The sequence below is a fragment of the Gastrolobium bilobum genome, unplaced genomic scaffold (genome assembly GCF_033153095.1).
Source record: "Gastrolobium bilobum isolate Gb01-03AN ecotype WA unplaced genomic scaffold, APGP_CSIRO_Gbil_v1 utg2743, whole genome shotgun sequence".
NCBI classification, from domain to species: domain Eukaryota; kingdom Viridiplantae; phylum Streptophyta; class Magnoliopsida; order Fabales; family Fabaceae; genus Gastrolobium; species Gastrolobium bilobum.
In genome coordinates, this window is record NW_026897046.1 from 259234 (window position 1) to 277824 (window position 18591).

The 18591-nt window shown below is 35.5% G+C and overlaps 1 long non-coding RNA gene across 1 annotated transcript; it reads left to right on the forward strand.

Moving 5' to 3' along the window:
* Positions 1–11418: 11418 nt before the first annotated feature.
* On the forward strand, positions 11419–15468 carry LOC133303677 (uncharacterized). The gene is made up of 4 exons (XR_009750498.1): positions 11419–13753; positions 13991–14087; positions 14357–14528; positions 15202–15468. It is a non-coding gene; the product is annotated as an uncharacterized LOC133303677 (long non-coding RNA).
* Positions 15469–18591: the final 3123 nt, after the last annotated feature.

Below are 18591 nucleotides of genomic sequence, written 5' to 3' on the forward strand. Positions count from 1 at the left end.
TTGAGATCTCATGTTGTATTGTGACATGTTGGTTTATTTAAACTAAGCAATTTCATGTCGTTTGGAAATTGCGTTAATTCAATTCCATGTTGTTAAGAAATTGGATTGAAAAAAGGCAATTTAATGTTGTTTAGAAATTGCGGTAATGCAATTTCATGTTGTTTAGAAATTACGGTAATGAAATTTCTTGCTGTTGAGAAATTGCATTATGGAGTGTAATTTTATGTTGCTTGGAAATTGCACTAATGTAATTTCATGTTGTTGAGAAATTACATTGAGGACCGATAAGAATTAGTGTGTTACATTGTTGATCACATTTTGGCACTAATTCTTACTACACTGCTAGGCCTTGATTCATGAAGATGTAATACTCATTGTATGTGAGTATGGAAGGTCATATGCTATGATATTTTCGGTATATTGATCGCCATGTTCCTATGATGGGGTTATGTTGGATTGAATTGTGTTGATATGCTGGTATTGGAATATTATTTTTCAAAATCGTGGCCACGTAAAATGTTTTTTCCTTGTTATAACCCGATATAGTCATTTTCAAATAAAAGTATTTTAAAATAAAATAAATTAACTAATATGCCCCAAGTGGGAGAATGTTAAAAATTCTATATGTGGGCAATATTAATTAATGTTTTTGTATTTTCTGGGTTAATGGATATTCCAATTTATTCTATTGTGATAAGCCCATTGTGATCATGTTGAGTTGGGCTTTTGGAATTGGGCCTAGTTGGGGAGCACAGTGTAGGCATTAGTGTCTAATTGGGCTTTTGTGATGGGTGGATCCATCATACACACTGTTGATTAGGGTTTTGTTAGGTCCCCTCTTTAGCCTATTTATATTAGGGTTAAGCCCCATGAGCCGTCGTGCTCCCATTGCTGAAGGCTGCTATTTTAGAATAGGTCATAGAGAGGAAGACTCTAGGCGTGAGATCAAGGTTCTTCGCTCAGTAGATAAGATGGTCCAATCAGGTACCCAAATTTCTTTTAGAGCAAAATTGATATGTGGTGTTTTATATATCATACATGTATCGATCTTGATGTTGAAAATTTCTTACACATACAATAGCCAAACTAATCTCGTCGAGTATCAAAATAAATAATTCAACCTTATTCTTCTATATTTTCTTTGTAAGATTACAACATACAAAAAAACAAAAACTAAGGTCGGAATACTAAGTTTGTGCATCATTTAGCAACAGCAATGAAGGTGAAACTACCTGAATGTTAGCGAAATAAAAAATGGAATAGAAACTGAAGCTCTGAAATATTTACTTTCCAAACCCTGAAACTCAAAATGCGAAGACTGAAAGTGAAAACCACTGTATACCATGGCTAAGCAGGCCCAAAATACAGACCAGGAAAACCACTGTAATGCAGACCCGAAAATCGATTTGGATGAAAGAAGAATGCAAAAGAAAGAGACAAGGACAAGTTGGGGATATGGGAATAAAGAAGAAAATTACAATGAGGAAGATAATTGTACAAAACCCACTTGTGTATTTTTATTTTTAATCGTGTTTGAAAACTCAGATGAGGTGGGTTGTCTCTTGCTTTGTGGAGGTTAGTTTAATAAATTCAACACAGATTTCGAGCATAAAATCAATCAAATATAATATTAATAAAATTAATTTACTATTTTCAAAAATATTTTGGCCATGTAATGTCAGAGAAAAAAGATATAACTCATTTTTGTAATTTTATTTGCTAGTAATATACTGTTCTACAATGACCTCAAATTTCAGCTTTCAATACTGAAACAATAAATTAAGAGAATGTGACATATACCATTTCAATATAGATGAATTTGAAAACTATGAGTTCAATGTCATTGAGAGGTATGCTTATGTGAATTTTAAGTTGTAATTTAAATTGACATAGTAATAGTATGCATTTTCATTTATTTGTGCTTCATGAACTTGTAAAAATATGATTGGGTAATTTTTGAGCTTATCCAGTGAACCTTGTTTAACTCATTTTAGATATGGAAAATTTGATTAACTTTATATGTTCATATTTATATATATTTATATATATATTTGGATCAACCGGTCCGACCAGTGACCCAATACCTTAACCGGGTCAATGCCCGCGTTGGGTTTAATAACACTACCCACAAGTCATTATTTTAACACAAAAGTTGTAGGATATGCAACATGCTACTATACCAACATGACATTAGCTTTCATTTTATTGGCTTTTGTATATATATAAATAGGGATCTATTTATCTCATGTTACATGAGATAATTATCTCATGCAACAGAGATAGGATAGTGAGGTCAATTACTTTAAAAAAAAAGCAAAAAAGAAAAGATAGTGGACTCTATTATCTTATCTCTGTTACATAAGATAATTATCTTATACAATGTGAGATAATTATTTCCCATATAAAGCTTGGGTTTGTTTTTTCTGCAGCAAAAAATAAAATTTTGTAACAGACACTATAATTACCCTAATTATATAACTTTTAAATTAGAGGGTTATAATGAGGACCTTATAGTCATAAATAGAACGAGGATGAAATTCTAAGAATTTTGATACCCATATTGAGGGTATTTGGCACAGATGAATTTTCATCTGTTAATTTTGACTGCTGACGCAGTAACAGTTAGTATAATAACTCCAAGTTAGCAAATTATAGTTAGAGAGCTAATATAATGATATAAACATCATGAATGATGTTAGGATATGATTTGATGAAGATTGGTACCCATATTGGGGTATTTTTGAAAAGTCACTTTTGCCGGGTATTTTGTACTGCTGTAGCAGCAGCCGGTAGAATCCCGAAACGGAAAAAAGATGAGAAAATGGAAGTAAAGACCAATATATGCCTAACAAGTCATAATTAGACAAAAAAAAATGTTAAAGTTAAGAAGATTATGAAATCCGGGTACAGTTAAGAACATCGATAAAGACTACAGTGCAATTAAACAACTGTTAGTGGATCTGTGATATACTAATCAAATTTTTAAGTTACGAACATGATAATTAGACAAAATTAATGTTAAGTACTTAAAGTTAGAGTCTTGGGAGTTTGCGGGTAAAAAATATGACGACGGATCAGTTAAAAATTATACCTGGTCTCATTAAAAGACGAATGGTCACTTAGTGACATGGCACCCCTAATTAGGGCACCTTCCCCTCCCTTTTCAGATCTGATTCCAGCAGCCCCATCTCACTTCTCTCTCTAAATTTCAAACTTCAAACTTTGCTCTCACTTCTCTCTAAGATTTTATCCCAAAACCTCACCAAATCACCAAATATCCTTCACCAAACTTGTTCCCTTCATTCCCCTCTTCACAACCATACCATTTTCATGGTGTAGATCAAATTTTCGAGTTCCTCATCCACAAACACAGCCATGGTTTTGAAGGTTTTGAGAGCCATAGAGTTGTGTTCTTGAGTTCTCTTAAAGAACAACACTTGCTTGCTTGGTTCCTTTAATTTCTAGTGTGTGTTCTTTGTGGAAAAGATGTATCCTTGCTAGAGAAAAGTGGAAGCTTGAAGCCTTGGAGCTAACTTAAAAAAGTAAGCATGATTACTTGGAGAAATGTTGACCAAATGTTTTCCCATCCACCTATATGATTCAGCCATCATGAGTTTTCTATGGGGTTGATGTTTTAATTTGATAAAAATGGGTTCCTGATGTTCTAAAGTGTGGAAAATCATAGGTGGAACCAAGGGAAAGGTTAAAAATGAAACCTTTAATCTTAAGAACACTAATTATGACTAAGGAATGGATTTGAACCCTAATAATACCACTTAATCAAATCTGACCTAAATAGTATGATTAGGGTTTTGTGTTTAAAATTTAATTAAATGATGAATTAGTGGACTAATTAAGTGTAAGACTTAATTAACTAATGAAATGACTATGAAATAGGCTTAAAAATACTAATATAAACACCTAAACAATTCAGCCATGTAGGCTTAAGGTAGGGTCACTATGTTAAAATTAATATTAAGACCTAATTTGGATATTAATTTAGTGGTTAAGTGAAGTGGACTTTGCATAATACACTAATTAAGGATTAAACTCTAAAATTGGACTAAAGTAGGATTTAGGTGCACTAATTAAGCAATTAGTAAAATTTAAGTATCATGACATAATGAGACTAATGATATTTCATAATGTGACTTAATAATGTAAAAATCCAAGAATTAATGTGAATTAGGATTTATAATCAAAAGTAATTAAGGTTTGTTAAGTAAACACATTTAAGACTAAGTAACCAGTTTTTAGGCAAAATTGGGGAGAGCATATCTCCCTCCACAGAGGTTATATAGGGTTGTTCCTTATATCAAATTGAAGCTTGAGATGTTAGCTATGTGGTGTCAAAATTTGGTATCAATTGAAGATGTATTCCATTTTGTATGTTCGTTTAGGTGAGGACTGCACAGGGAGGCCATGTGCAGGGGCGCTGTACATGGCTGCAACTTCCACGAATTGTTTCTCCCTCTGTATTTACTCAAATTAGGCTCATAATATGTCGAATTAAAGATAAAGGTATCTAGTTGTCTGCATAAAATTTGAGAGCAATTGGTTTAGTAGATTTTCCAGAATCGCAGAAATGGTAAAGGATGTTTTGGGCCCTGTTCGGAGTTGGCAAACAACTTTGCTTGTCCAACTTCAAATGATGATAACCGGAGCTAGAAAACTCCAAATGAGGAATGTGATACCTTGTTGGAAAGGTAATTGAGTCTAGATTAACATACTAAAATATGAGAATTTTATAACAAGTGAGTCGTGCTCAGTGACTAGAAAATAAAAGCATGTACAGTTATGGAAAAAACCGTAAAAGTGATATTTAAGCTAAGTGGGCTTATGGGAACCCTTAGTAACTTATAATAATCATAAATATGGCTTGGATGAGTTGAAAATAATCTAAGTTACATAAGTGAGCCTTGCATGTGATTCTAAGCTATGTAGGTAATTGAAGATTAAAGTGGCTTGTAATAATGCACAAAAATTTGTAATAAGTAATAATTGGTCTAGACTTGTAATGGGCATATTATTGGCATATGAGTATGAAAAGCGGAATCATTAAATGATTAAGTCATGGATATGACTTGATTAATTAATATGTAATTAATTATGTGAATGGTTTCTGCTCTAGGTTTGCCTAGAGAGCTTGGCACTTGAGAGTGTACTGGAGCATAAGTATTGGACTGTTGGAGTTGAGTTGTTGATAAGCTCAGTGAGGTAAGCTCCTAGTTCTAATTGACTCCTCTCTCTTGTGGCCCCACCATAATGGTGGGCATTATAGTTGTATTGTATGAGAGTATATGGTATGATGTATATGTGCATTCATTCACATTCATATAGATGTTATATGATCTTGATGTTATGATGATGCACTGAAGTATGAGGATCCAGGCCAGTGATCATGGTATGTAGCCTATGACTTGACTCTGGGAGCTATTTCATACTGAGGTTGTGTTGACTGTCTATGGCTTGACCCTGGAAGTCACACATGTGTAACCGTCTATGGATTTGACCCTGGGGTTACACAAGGATGATATGATGATGCTATGTTTATGTTGTATGTCTGTATTATATGCTTTATATCTGACTTGTCATGCAGGAAGTGGGCTCAGGGGTTAGAGGATCCTCTATGAACCTTGAGCTTACTGAGATATTGTTATCTCACCCCGTTTGGGGACATCATTTCAGGTACCTAGAGTAGTAGTGATGCTTCTAGGGGCAAGTCCCCCGCATTGGAGTAGTTGATGATGTAGCTGATGATTTTATATTATATTTAGATTTGATGTTGGCATGTAGACTTGTTAACAAGTTGAATTATTTTATGGAGATTATTGTAAGTATTTATTTAGGCTCATGATTGTATCCTTAGAGCCATGGATTATTACTGATGCTTTTATAATTTGAATTAATATAGACTTGATGCATGTATTCAGTTAATTTGGGCATGGAGCCTTATCGTTTGTATTGACCATTGAGGGGATTGCAATTCGTGTGGACTTGCAAGCTATCTGTTTAAATTATTGTATCAATTAGGTTATCTGTATGTGTGGGACCATGTTCCCAGTTATCCGAAATACAGCTGCTATGCTGTCCGTGAGACTCCGTCAGGAATGACACTTGATGTCATATCTTGATGGTCAATGGCCACTAATACTGACTCATAGGAGTAATTAGTAGATGTATGTTTAGATTTACGCTTTCGCAGTATCTCACATGAACGCTTTTAGACATATTTTTATAAAATGTTTTGGAAAAAATTTACTCGTATTTTTATAAGACGTTTTATTCCTTTTCAAATAAAGTGTTCTGCTGTGAATGTTAAATATCATGTATGTTAACAACCGGAGTACTACGGGGTGTTACAGACAAAAAAAAAATGAGATTTATTGATTTTTTTATAAAAAAATACCAAAATCCTACGTCATATTATGGTAAACAGTACTAAAAAAGTATGAATTAGGGACGGATTTTAGAGACAGAAATATCCTGTCCCTAATTGGAACGGATTTAGAGACAAAAAAACAATCTGTCCCTATTTGGGACGGAATTAGCAACGAAATAAATTTTTTGTCTAGTAGGGACGGATTTTGAGATGGAAAAATATTTCGTCCCAATTTGAGACGGACTTAGGGACGAAATATGTTCAATTTTCATAATCCATCCCTAATAGGGATGGAATATTGTTCGTCCCAATTTGGGATAAAATTAGGATATGGTTTATAAAATTCGTCCCTAAATCTGTCTCTAATAGGGACGGAAAAATAATTCATCTCTATTAGGGAAGAAAATTTTCCATCCCTAATAGAGACGGAAAAAATTTGTCCCTAATAGAGACAGATTTAGGGACGAAAAATAATCCTTACCTATTAGGGACAGAAAAAAATCTGTCTCTAATTGGGATAGATTTACGAACTTAATTTTGTATTTAAATGTTATTGTTTATAAAATTATAAAACATGAACTTTTTGTTGGATTATCAAGATTGGATGGTTGTGTTAAAAAAATAACATCACATGATTTATGTGGGAAGAAATTGTGATTAAAAGTGTTTTCTAAAAAGGCTTTTTTCAAAACTTGAGTCAGTTCTATTTTGCTCTATATAATAGGTCAAGTCTCTTTAAAAAGAAAAATATTATAAATCAGAATTAAAACTAAACTAAATGACAAATAAAAAAGAATTAGATGAATTCGATCAATATCTGAACCGTATTCTGAAACACGGAAAAAGAATCATTGGCTTATCAAATTATCTGTCGAGCTATGAAAAAGATTCAACAAAAGACAGAAACAAATTCACTATCTGTTTTACGTCAAGCAATACGTGGAGTAACTCCCGATATAGCAGTAAAAGCAAGACGCGGGGATGGAGCGAAAGAAGTTTTGAGAATCAAAGAGAAGGTCACAGTTGTATGCCCTTGATAGGCTACCTAGTCTATTTACACCCCTATTTGAGGATAATTATAATTTTAAAATAGACGACTATATCTACCGTTAGTCCAATAATGATCTTAGTTTATCTAGAGGTTCAACGAATTCATCACAAGTTGCAAATATTTATTTGAGTACCTCGACATTGGTATTAAGAAATTCATTTATTTATAGTGTAAAGGCTCATCGACATACCTCTTTCTCCTTTCATTTTCTAGAGCTTCTTTTTCCATCTTCATAACGGGCATCACTCACTATCATAACTATGTCCAGTGTTACCTCACGTCATATAACTTTTTTGAGATTGGTTAAGTTTTTAAATATTAAATTAGAATACTTTCTCTTGAGAGTGATTAAAATTCTTAATTTATTTTTCTCTAAAGAGTGACACATGATAATATTACTTATATTCTTTTAATTTTTTTAAATTAATCATACTGTGAAGGAAGAGTGAGCAATGCAAATCAAGGAACATTCTTCGCCCTTCTTGCTCTCATTATCAATAATCTACTCCAATGTTTAACTTTTCGATCAAACTGTTCTAATAAAATCACTCCCACAACTTGACGAGCACTTTCTCTAAGATACGAACTTGTGAAAGATATAGCTTGAGCGGAAATCTTTATGGGATAAGATAATTATTGTAGAAATATTTTGAAAATTGACATTTTATTTCAGGCATAATCTTAAGCTAAGTTATTATATTTTATTATGATAATTTGTTTCCTATTTTGGTTAATATCAATTTAAAATGGATAAACCATATATAGTAATACGCTTCAAATTATTTTTTTTTTCTTTTCAATCCTTTATAATCGAAGTATTATTGCATTTAGTGAGAATTTTATAAGAAATTTTTGGAATTTTTTTATTTTCTTCCCTTTTTTATGAATTATTTCTTATATTTCACCAAAATTGTTTACATTTTCCTATTTTTCAAAACTATATTTTCCTCTCTTTTTCTCAAGTTTTTCTCTCCTCTCTAACTTTTCACAATCAATTACGCTCTTTTCCTCAAAAATGTTACGCTCCAATTAGCAAATTCCCAATTATTTCTCAGATTTTCTCTAATCTTATCACAATATCCAATAAAAGATAAAACTTCATCTCCAATTTAATCAAATAAAATTTAAATTTAAATTATATTTACTATCTCTACTTTAATTGTAGATCGAATTAATTTTTTATATTTAAATTCAAATTCAAATTTTGAATTTTTATGTTTGTATCGTCAATTTTTGAATAATCAAATATGATAATATAGAGTTGATTTTATCCTTTTTTTTGTAAGAGTTGATTTTATCTTAAAAAAGTAAGTGTAAAATGACAAACAGATAGTGCCAAATGCCAATCAATACATTAACTAATATTTTATTTTATTTATAATTAATAGTCTATTATTAGGATGATAATTTGACATTTTATATTTTATTATATTTGACACTAGTTATCTTTTATTCCTTTTATATTTTCTATTTTTTCACACCATTATTTAATTTCCCCCCTTTACTTCCTGCCTTGTCGTTTCACCTGCCGCCTTCCCCCTTTCATCTAAATTTGCTAGCCCTAATCACTACGAGAAAAACGTCATGTAACGACATTAGTTAGTGTTTTCTTTTTCATTTTTATTATATATTTTTTATTTACTTTTAAAATGTCATTTTATTAAAGGAGAAGTATATTGTAACAACCAAGTTGTATTACTACCAAGTTACTACCAATCAATCTCACCGTTAGATCAATTATGTTGATCGAACGGTTATATTTATTTCCATCTTTGTATGGTCATGATTTCTCAAATTTAGTATTTTATATTTATTTTCACCTTTGTATGGTTATGATTTCTCATATTTAATGCTTTCAGTTTAAATATGGAGAATCATAAACATACAAAGATGAAAATAAATATAACCGTTGGATCAACATAATCGATCTAACGGAGAGATTGATTGGTAGTAACATGATAGTAACACAAGTTGGTTGTTACAATATCTTTCCCCCTTATTAAATGGGAGGGGTTATATTTACAACCCAAATAGTTTACAAACTCTTACAAACCATATATTAACCGTTGATTTCTGTCAATTAAAGGTTGTCATTTATTGTAAATTAATAATTAATTAATAAATTTGATTTGCGAAAATCTTAATCGTTGATTAGCAGAAATAAACGGTTAAGAAAAAAATAGAGTGTAAATATAACCTTTTAGATTTCCTTATTAAATTCATAATATTATTATTTCACTCTAATCTTAGATTTCGATTTTGAAGAAGAGGAGGATATCTGAAAGGGTTTTTTGGTGCTTTGCAGCAATGCCAATGGCGAAGCAGAGGATTCACTAGATCTGGGACGTCATGGGCTTCGAGCTCTAGAAGTCACCGTCGCCATCGCCGGAGCAAGACGATCAGAAACCAACCTATTACATCGTCGATGAAGTTATTCGTATTCTCGGTTCCTCCGTACTCCGTGGCTTCCAAGGTTTCGGGATTGAGGGATAAGGCTAAGGTAATGTCTTTCATTTTCACGCTTAACACGTTCTTCTTCCTCTTTGGAATCAGGTGCCGCAAACTAAATTTTTAGCATTTGGAATCAGGTTTCACATATCTCCCTGGGCTAGGGTTAGATATAATTTTCCTTTAGCATTTTTTAAATTGTGAAAGTCTTTTTTTTTTTCAGGAAAGTAGCGAAAATGGGTGATTGTAAAATGGGTGATTCTCTTCTCACCTGTCTGTCAATGGAGAATCATCACCCATCAACTCGTCCATGGATTCAAGTGTAAGTGTATTTCCTTATGAGGAGCTAGATTTGGAGATGAATCCACAAATCATTCATTCACGTCCTCCTGATATCAATTCACATTCCTTATAAGGTTCGGAGCTCGATCCGACTGCTGACGATCCAGAGTATAAACTATCCCAGAAGATGGTGGCACTACCGGTGCCGAAGTAGGTGGAAGGGGAACCATCTGAAGTGGCACTGCCTGCACTGCAGTAGCCCTCGCCGTCGCCAACGGACAGTCTCTGGAGAAGTGGCCCTCCTTGTCACACTGAAAACAAAACAACTGGCCGGTAGAGCACGGCCCAAAATGAGTCTTCCCGCATCCTGAACACCTGGGAGCAGGAGGTCTCGCTGCACTCCCCTGAACAGAAGTCCTCTTGAACTGACTCGGCGCCTGCCGAGCTGCCAACTGTTTACCCTTGCCCTTGTTCCCAAACTTCCTGTCTCGCCAAGAAGTGGAACTACCAGCTGCAACCTTCGTCTCCTCAGCAACCTTGGCCTTCTTGGCCTTACTCGAGCTGTAGTAATCTTCAATATCACGACACTACTGAACCAGTGTCCCAAAATCTCTAGAAGCAGAACCAGCTAGGAAACCAGCAATATCCTCACTAAGTCCCCTACGGATCTTAGCAGCCAGAAATGTAGGAGTAGGCCTTGCCATCCTGAAGTGTGCAAACTTCACCAACTGGTTGAACTTGGCCAGGTACTCGTCCACAGACAACGAGCCCTGAACCAATCTGTCAAACTCTCCCTGCTGCCTCTCCTGAGCGTCATATGGAAAGTACTGACCCAAGAAGAAGTCCTCAAACATAGGCCAAGTCATCACATGACCCTGCATCTCGTAGACATGAGAAAGGTTTGTCCACCACTCACGGGCATCGCTCTCCAGCATGTAAGTAGCGAACATCAACTTCTGCGGATCTGTGCACTGCATGACCTGAAATATCTTGTCCAACGCCTGTAGCCAACGTGCCGCAGCAACAGGATCAAAGGATCCATCAAAGGCAGGTGGCTTATGCTTATGGAAAGCATTCAGCCGGCGATCGATCTCATCACGATCCTCAACAAAAACAGGGACGGTCTGCATGGCCCCCGTAAGATGACTTCCATCTCCCATCTGACTCTGAGAGTCATCCTGCAGACTGGGTGGAGGTGGTGGTGGTGGTGGTGGAGGGGGTGGCGGTGGAGCATGACCAACATCAGGGCCATTCCTCATCTCCTCCAACATGACTCTAAACATCGTCATGTTCGCCAGACGGTTGGCCTCCAACACGTCCTCAGTGGCCTTCTTGTTCGCCTCTCTGACGGCGTCCAGCATGGCCTGGTTTGCCATTCTCATGGCCTCCTGGTCGGCTAGTCGGGCCGCCTGCATCTCAGCTAATGCAGCCAGGACAGGATCGGGCCGATCCTCTGAAGTCTCGCGGTTTCTCCCGGGTCTTACCATGACTCTGCACAGGTTACACAAATTATGAGTTGATCAGGCCCACGCAATGTGGTCACATATGCATTATCATAATAATACTCGACGGAGCAAACACACAAAACAGACACAACCAAACATCCTAATCATTGCAATACATACAGGATTTTCCCTTGAACCGTTGCTCTAATACCATAAAATGTAACACCCCATGTATACCCGGAATATTAACATTACATCGTATTAAGCGGTGCTTAATTAAAAATGCGGAATATTCTTTTTCTTTTCAATTATGACGTCATTATCAATTACCAACTTGATTACTTAATCAATTTCATAAAATATCGCCTGTATGTAAATTGCAATAAGACATCTACTGAAATACCTCAATATATAGATAAAGTGTGTATCTAAATCACGGCATTACATCAAGTAATCCAGACAATATCCTGATACATTATTACAACTTCAAAAGACTCAAGACCTAATCAAGACATAACAATACTATGTGTCATGGACAATCCCCATGCTCACCAAATAAACATAGTCAACAACCAGTCTCAACATAAAACTCCATAAACATAAACCGAAGCTATAAGCATAAGCAGCATGCATATCCAGCATCCAATCATAGCAGCATAAAATAACAGCAATCTAACTCAGCTCCGGCCTCCTGCCGCCTGAGGTCTCAACGTTACCTGACCCTGAAATAAGCATTCCCCAAACGTGGGGTGAGATCTTTAAACTAGAAATCTCAGTAAGACAATGGGTCCTCAAGGATCTTCCACCCCAAGCTCACTTGCATGTGCAATATAAGTTCAAAAAGCATTTATATCATTATCAGTTTCAAAACTATGTAGTGCAACAGATATCTATGGCATGTGTGTAATCACTATCTACTGGCCAGAGAAATGTAGGAATACGTCTATTCCCTACATCTAGTACAAGGAACACCGCTTGCACCTCACCCACAGCCTCACCCTCTTGTATGTTCTACATACTCAGGCTTACCGTATAGGTGAAACACCTCCATGCATATCAACAAGGCACTAACATATAATAGCTCAACAGCATTTCTAAAACATCAAAAGCATGTAACACAGCATGCATATACCATATCCCCATGGGACATGGTGGAACCACAACATGGCTAAACCGAGGACACGAAAGCTTACCTCTAAACTAGCTATCCAATGCCACAAGCTCAAAGTCCAATCACAGCAGATCACAATCTGATATGGACCAAATATAAATCAATAACATGTACCACATGCATACAAATTAAAGACAACGCCTTTTCATTATGTTTTCAAGTCTTAAAGCTTCTAACAAAGCCACAAGCCCTTAATCCCATGATTCTGGCTTAGTCCATTAAATACAGAAGTTCAACTTCATCAAACTAGGGTCCACAAACCCCCAATAGCCTACTGTACACACAGCACAACTACTGTTCTGCGAAATCCCAGAATATTCGGATATTCCTCGGGACCATATCCGGATATGCAATATCTGGATATCTTACTGTCCATATATCCGGATATACAGATTCACATTTCTGGATATCCAATATCCGGATATCCCAAAACCACATATCCGGATATCCAATATCCGGATATCTGTTCGACGAATATCCGGATATTTCACGACAGAATGCATTTTTTGCATTTTCGTGAAGATATCCCTTAAAGGTTCCCTTTTTACCGATTTTAAACACCTAATCATGCATTTCTAGGCGTGTTCAACATTACCCAACAACAAGTTATCATCTTTTAACCTTAACATGCATCAAGCTTCCATTTTTAAGCCTTAAAACTCAAGTTAAAGGTTGGTACAACATACCAAGGCTGAAAACTCAGAATGGAGGTGCTCTTGGAGCTCAACACAGCCCCTCAAGTCTGACTCAAGGAAGATGCACGAAAAAGAACAAGAAGGTAGGTCTTTCACTCAACAAGAAGGCATCTTGGAGCATCAAAATGCCAACAAAAGGTCATACCCCTCAAGAACAGCAAACACAGCTCTTCAAACTCCCTCACACAGGTTCTCTAACTCAGAAACAGCACCCTAATGCAGTCCCAAGACCAACCTTCACCCTCACCAAGTGTTTAAATGGAAGAACAAGCCTCAAAGGTGAAAGCTTGCTCAAGAACAACCTGCATTACAGTAACTCGTGTCATACTCTAATAGTTGCGTAAATAAAATACCGCATTTGATTGACTTCTTGACCATTAGGCTTCTTTTTTCTTTTCTTTTTTTGTTTAACTGTTTTAATTATTGTATATTTCTTTCAAACTGATTATGTTTTAATGATTGTATTGAACTTTTCCAGTGATAGGCATTAATGCTTGTTCTGTTTTGCTATCACAGGTAAAAGCAATCTTATCTTATTGCCCCACATGAATCACATTTTCAAATAGTATACAATATTCTGAAGGAACATATCTTGCAAGCACCTGATTATCAGGTATGTGCTTAAGAACAATCAATAAACTAGGTTTTTTTTGTTTTGTTTTGAAGATAAAAGAAATGACTTCAACTAGATATCAATTTGAAGAAAAGTGCTAGTGGTTATTGAAAATTTTAATGTACTTGGAAAGAAAGAGGATCAGTGTTCTATTTCTTAAATTTGAAAAGAGGTTCAGGAATTTATTTCTGTATCATTCGTTTAATAGGGATGGTTCAGTGTAATAGTGATTAACTTGTGTATGTTCATTGACTTTGTCCAAAACTTAGAAGTTAATACTGAACTAAATAGAGGCATGGTGGCTCATGATAATCCTCAAGATTAGAATCTGATCAGAAAGAAAATGGCAACAGGATTGTCATGAATGGATTTAGCAAAATGGTAACTGAAGGTGATCTTTTACAGCCTGAACGAAAGCATTGTTGACAGTTAGCCCCAAAGGTGAAAATACTTTTTCTTATAGTGACTTTGATCCTTTGGTGCTATTGTTGTCCAGATTGTTAATAGTATGAAATTTGGTCTTGCCAAGACTCTGTATCCCAAATAAACTTGTGGTGCTAAATCATTGTGACATGTAAGTGATGTATTGAATTTGTGTTGTAAATTCTGTGGGTGATATATTTCAATGGTACTCTTTACTGTGTAATTTATCCACACTGTGCATGAGATGTATAATTTTATTAACTTGCACGGTTTTCATCTGCACTATGCATATTTACAGTCTTTTTTGGGTTGCCTCTTTTTGTTTCTCCTTTGAATAAATAATCTACAATCCCTTTATTCATGCTTGGTGGTAACATGCATACTGTGGATAACGTCTGGCACAAAAAGAAATATTAAATGAGGAAGGCAGTTATTTGTTACTTATAAAAACAAAATATTTGTTTGTTGTTTGTTATTCAATTTAGTGTAGTTATTTGTTATTTATGAAAACAAAATATTTCAAAATTTAAATTCTAAATTGTGAGGGATTCTTTTTTTTTTCCTTGTACCCTCTTAATATATTTATAAATCTATTTGTGGTTTCATCCCCATTATGATATTTCACATGTATTTGAAATAATTTAATTTCACTGAGTGAGAAATTTTTAATTTGTTGCCTCCACTGTTGCAGGTGATGTATTAAAGCATGAAATCCTTGATGACTATGTGAAAGCTAATGGCGACTATGTGAAAGCATTCCAAGTTTGAGTCACTTATATGTTGTTCTCATGTATCAATTTGCAAGACTACACGACTACACTACTTACATATGAGGCATACAATGAGGATCAAGTCAATGACGAAGATTGCAATGCCCCTTTACATAAGCATAGTCGATAGGAATTTATTTTTATTTTTTTATACACTTTGTGAACAATATTTTTTGTTGGTACTTCTATTTAATGTTTGTAATTTTTGTTTTTTCAATACTTTTAATCATTAAGACTTTTTCCAATGGTTATGACTACAATGCTATATATGATTATAATTAATATCATTTTCAGATAATCTTATTTTAGTTATGTGACTTTGATGGTTCATATTGGATGATGATTATCAATTGAATTTTTTTTTTTTAAAAAGTAAATGAATAATTTTGGATAAAATTGAAATTAGGGATGGAATTAGAGATAAACAAATTTCATTCTTATTAGGGACAGACAAATTCGGTCCTTAATAGGAACGGACAAGTTTCGTCCTTAATAGAATAGGGACGAAATTCGTTTGTCCCTATTAGGGACGGAATTTGTCCGTTCCTATTAGGAATGGAAAAAATCCTTCCCTGATTCCGTCTCTGTTAGAGATGGATTCTAGCCTTTTACAAATCAAAGTTGTTGACAATGTTAGGCACGAAAAATACATATCAGAGATGGATTTAATTCTGTCCCGAAATATTAGCGAGGGGCTATTTAGGGACAAATTTTTTGTCCCAAATTTCGTCCCTAATTTATTTAGGGACGGATTTATGCCTAGTAGGGACGAAATTTGTCAGTCCCTAATACCTTTTTTTTGTAATAAAGAGGGGAAAAAGCCCCAAACAAAACAAAAATTACACGACGCGAGAACTTAAAAGATCTACAGAAGCATCCTGAAGAAGGAGCTCTAACAAAGGAGAAGGAGGAGAATGATAAACAATAAGATTATTATCATCCTCAAAATGCCTAGAAGCAAACCAGTGAGCACATATGTTATTTTCTCGAAAGGTGTGGATCCAACGAACATCCCAATCTTCAACAAGCCATTTGTGAATACGAGAAACAACCTGAGAGATCCTGTGATTGTTGCTCCCTTCTTGGATAGTGCTAAGAGCAATTTCTGAGTCACATTCCAACTCCATTCTCCTAGCACCAGTACCCCAGGCCAGCTCTAAACCTTTGAGGATACCCCAGAGTTCTGCATCAAGAGGATTACAGAAACCTAATCTGAAAAAGAAACCACCCAGAAAAGCACCATTGTGATCTCTAGCAAGGCCTCCGCAGCTAGCATGCTGCCTAGATAGGGAAGAAGCACCATCTGTGTTAATCTTCAACCGACTAGGTTCAGGACGACACCATTTAGTAGGCTGATGGGCATTAGGGAAGCTGCCAAGAATGCTTCTATTCTTACCTCTAGCTTCAATTAAATGCGCAATAAAATCAGAAATGACACGCTTATCATTGCTTGGCCTTCGAAAACTATCATCATGAATATGATGATTACGCCAATTCCAAAGATTCCAGCAAGTAGTATAGAAAACATCTCTCCAATCAACATGAATTTGATAATTCCAACCCTTACTCACATTTTTCATGAGCCAAGGCTGTAGGTCTAATGTGAAGAAATCGTTGGGGACCCTTCTACCAAACCAATCTATCCACAATCTTTTGGCTTGAGAACAATCTCTAAGGACATGAATAAGAGTTTCTTCACTGTTTGGACAGTTAATGCAAAAATTAGGACCCCCATTTCATTTGCATGTACGACTCCTAACTGGAAGCTTATTAAGAAAAGCCAGCCACATCATAGTCTTGATTCTTTCTGGACCCTTCCAGTCCCAAATCTTCTTCCAGGGAACATTCCTTTGAGCATGTTGAAAATTCATCAAGTTCAAGTAGGCAACCTTAACTAAGGAAGAGGACACATGATTCTGACACCAAACTAACCTTTCCTCAGTATTATCTTCCAAAGCAACAGGAACGCAAAACACCTTAGAGATTAGCTCATCATTTAAGAATTGCTTCAAATATCGAACATCCCAGGTACCATGCTGAAAGATCTCAGCAATGGTTTTATGCAATTCCAGATCAGGAATGTGATTAGGAGCTAAATTACAAAGATTATCATCCAGATTCAACCAATTATCCGCCCAGAATTTAATAGTCTCTCCATCACCCACCTCCCATCGAAGACCGGCTAAAAAACTGTTCCAACATTTAGAAAGGTCCCGCCAAAGTTTAGAATCATAAGGCTTAGAGCTTATCTCACGCCTCAAATCTTTACCTCTGCCATACTTGGCTCTCAAAATCTTAACCCAAAGTTCCTCCTTGTCAGTTAAGATTTTCCAGGCCAACTTATGAATATAAGCCTCATTTTGAGTACGCAATCTGATAATACCAAGACCACCCATTTCCTTCGGCTTATACATTGTGTCCCAAGCCACTAAATGAGCTTTATTAATACCCCAAATGAAGTTTCGTTGAAGCTGTTCAATCTTATCACACACAGAAGTGGGAAGAAGACCATTCTGCATATGAAAAGAGGGAATAACACCAATCACTGATTTAGCCAGAGTGACTCTCTCCGCAAAAGATAAACTTTGATGCTTCCAGCCATCAAGTTTCTTACGAACCCGATCCATTAGATCAGCATAATTTGATTTCAAATTTCGCCATTGCCTGATAAAAGAGCCCAGATATTTACCAATGCTACTAACTCTTTTGAACCCAGAGAGCGCATAAATTGCATTTGCAGTTGCATCAGATGTATTGGAAGAGAAATAAATGGTAGACTTATGAACACTTATACCTTGACCAGACATTCTGCAAAAAAGATCTAAACACTCCATTATTACCTGCATTTGCTGCACCGAAGCTTCAGAGAAAAGGACAATATCATCTGCAAACATGAGATGGGAGACTGCTGGACCACCTCTACACACTCTGATCGGTTTCCACACACCACTGCCAACCCTTTTAGCAATAAGATGAGATAGCTTTTCAACACATAAGACAAAGATGTATGGGGATAATGGATCACCCTTTCGAATTCCACGTTCAGGAATAATAGTTTCAGTCAAGCCCTCATTCACAAGCACTTTGAAACTATTAGTTGTGATAGACGCCATAATGAATTCAACCATCCAAGACGGAAGCTGTATTTCAGAGATAACCTTACGAATAAACGACCAATTCAGCTTATCATAGGCTTTCTCTAAATCAATTTTAATGGCCATAGTACCCATCTTACCTTTAAACTTTGTCATCGAATGGACAATCTCTTTAGCTGCAATAATGTTATTCTGCAAGTTTTTGTTTGGGACAAA